The sequence below is a fragment of the Pelodiscus sinensis genome, chromosome 18, assembly GCF_052426305.1.
Source record: "Pelodiscus sinensis isolate ZL-2025 chromosome 18, ASM5242630v1, whole genome shotgun sequence".
Lineage (NCBI taxonomy): Eukaryota > Metazoa > Chordata > Testudines > Trionychidae > Pelodiscus > Pelodiscus sinensis.
In genome coordinates, this window is record NC_143069.1 from 28261910 (window position 1) to 28264996 (window position 3087).

The window sequence follows — 3087 nt, forward strand, 5'->3', positions numbered from 1 at the left end:
GGTATCATGGGGCTGTGCAGTATTTTAGTGATCCTGGCAGGGACTGGGCACTTTGAAGGGCAGTTGCACTGCAGTGGTTGTTGAGTGAACTGAGCCTTAGAATGAGACAACCCCAGCTGGCACCAGGAACACCCACAGACACCCCTCCCCCCGCTGCCCACAGCTCCCCCACAACTGCACCAAAATTAAATACCCTGTGTGCAGTGTTTTAAAATTCTGCAAATGTTAGGTTCAGTAAGTAAATGTGGTGGCACCAGCACAGCCCTGGCAAGCACAGGCCACCAGCTGCATGAAGGTGAGAAATCACCGTGCAGCCCTTCCCTCCTTGGACTGGGCTCCTGCCTTTCCTTGGCTATTAAGCCAGGCACTGACTGTTTCCTTTTAGCATCCTGGGGGCAAGAGAAACAGCCTGGCAGCTGTAGGGACCCAACACGAGGGCATCAGGGGAAGCAACGAGAAACACAACTTCAGCCCTCCTCAATATCTAGCCAGACTGGTAAGTTCCAGGCTGCTAGCCTATCACAGCCAGTCAGGGACCTAGCTCCAAGGAGAACAAAAACCATAGAGAAACCCCAGGATAAGGGGTTTAGCTCTTGTCACAAACCAGCCCAGCAGGTCCCACTGAGATTTGAACTCAGATTGCAGGATTCAGAGTCCTGAGTGCTGACCCTTACACCATGGGACCTACAGTTAAGCCTGCTTCTGAGCACCTGTGATTCTCAATTTTCAGGCTGGCACTTTGCACTGTTGGCTTCCCTCCAGCGGCTTCATCTCTCTGGACTTTCTGCCCGGCCCTATCTCTTGGATTTTATTATTGTTTGATCGCTTTTGAAACAATAAAATATCCGCTCTAAGTAGAAAACAGAGCAATAAAAAAGCACAGATAGAAATACTTTGCTGTGAACGAGGACTCAAAATCCCAGTGGATACAATCCCACCCTGCCAGCCAACGTGCCTCAAAGTGAAGGCTTCTTATCAGGAGAAAAGCAAGACCAAGAAGAATGATGTGAAAATGATACAGCACTCAGTTACATACAGAGATGTCAAAGTCCATGCCCTTGGGGTGCATCTACACAGCCCTCGAAACTCAAAATAATAGCTTATTTTCAGTCTATTTCAAAATAGCTTATTTAGTTATTTGGCGCTGTCTACAGCGTATCAGATTTCAAAATAAAGCTCTATTTCAAGCCATCCCTTACTTCTCATAGAATGAGGTTTATAGGGATGGCGAAATAGCACTTCTGCTATATTTCAAAATAGCAGATGCATTCAAAAGACGCAGGGTAGCTATTTCAGGATACCTCTGGTATCCCGAAATAACTCTGCTGAGTAGACATACTCTCGGTGAGTTTGCAGGTTTGAAAATCCCTCTGAACATCTGCATACTGTCTGGGGCAGCCAGCCCTTTGTTCAGAATTTCAGCTTGTTGGCAAATTCTCTGGAGGGCAGAAGCAGGAATGAAGCCAAAATGGTGCTGCTTTTGCAGTGTTTCGTAGCATGTACCTCCTCCATCCCAAACACAAGCTTCACCAGCCTTAGAACTCTAGCCATAGGCACGTACTGCAGTGTCTTGCTGACTCCCAACTGCAGTTGCAGCTATTTATATAGGTTTCTTGGACCATTGAGGACACTTTGCCATTCCCCAGGCTTGGCAGTGGCTGATGCCAGTTTGTCTGAGGTTGTCACCCAGACAGAGAGCACCAGTGTGGAATCACAGAGCTGCCATACGTTTCTAGGGCTTTGTCTAGACGATGGGTTTTGTCCCAGAAAAATGAGTTCATCCTGGAAAAACTCTGCTGCGTGCAGGAAATGTGCCTGCTATTCCACTTTTTTTTGCAAAAGAGCAGATGCACTCTTTTAGAAGCCCTGTCTTCCTCCTTCCACAAGGAAGAAGGGCTCTTCCAAAAGAGGAGGTTTTTTCCAAAACTTGGCCCAGTGTAGATGGGCCAAATTTCGGAAAAGCCTTTTCTGGCAAAACTATCAGAAAATGGTGTGCATATTGCAGAGTGCAATTTGCCTACCTTTTCCCAATAAACCCCCGTAGTCTAGATGTAACATAACACTCCTGGGACAGAAGGGATCCCAACACAGAAACAAGACCAGCATTTTTGGCCAATACTATGACTTTTGCAGGTACATTTCGTGGCTCAGGCTTTCCATTGGATTATATTGGTGCTAACAATAGGATCAAGTGTGGCCCATATTTCAGACAGACCAACAGGGAGGTCCCATGGCGCTAAAAGGGAAGAGAACTCCGGTCAGGCTGAAAAGTCAGGGGAAGCAGGAGGCAGGAAGAGCCCGGGCTGGAGTCCAGCTCACCTTTCCTCCTCTGGGCACCTTAAGCAGAGGGCAGCTGGTGCTGACAGCTGCAAGAGAGGGTTAAAAGCTACAGAGCAACTAACACTGGGGTAAGAGAAGAGGAGGACCATGCCTACACATGATCTGCATGCAGCCACACGCAGCAATGGCGAGCTTGCTCCCCACCAAACACTGACCTAAAGCTGCCGATTGATCAGTATGCGGGTGCCTAGAAGTTATTCTTTTATTCTCATTGTCCCATGTTTTAGTGTGAATATACCTGTAATGGAAAGGAGGGGAGCTGACCAGCTCCCGGTGACTAAAGGGTTAAACTCAGGTAGCCAGAAGAACCAATGGGCATGTGGTGCTGAAATTTGAATTGTATAAGATTCCTTGCCTGGATTTGAGAGACACAGAATGATTTAAACCCAGGCAGGACTACTATGCCTCCAAGGAATTCGGGGCATAGAAGCGGACTGAACCAAGAAAAGATTGAAAGTGAGTAAAGGGGAAAAAGTGAATTTAGTTGTGATGAAGGTATTTTCTTTATTTTGTGGTTTGCTTTGAACTGCTCTATGTGGGTATGTCTACACTGCATTCTTCTTTCGAGAGAGGAATGCAAATGGATGGTAAATGGGGAGACGAGGCATAGATCCACAGGGTATGTCTACACTGCATTCCTCTTTCGAGAGAGGAATGCAAATATAGACATCCGAAATTGCAAATGAAGTGGGGATTTAAATATCCCACACTTCATTTGCATAATCACGAACAGCTATTTAAAAATAA

General features: G+C 46.6%; 1 non-coding gene across 1 annotated transcript; it reads right to left on the reverse strand.

The window, feature by feature from the left end:
• Nucleotides 1-613: 613 nt before the first annotated feature.
• TRNAQ-CUG (transfer RNA glutamine (anticodon CUG)) lies at nucleotides 614-685 on the reverse strand. The gene has a single exon. It is a non-coding gene; the product is annotated as a tRNA-Gln (tRNA).
• Nucleotides 686-3087: the final 2402 nt, after the last annotated feature.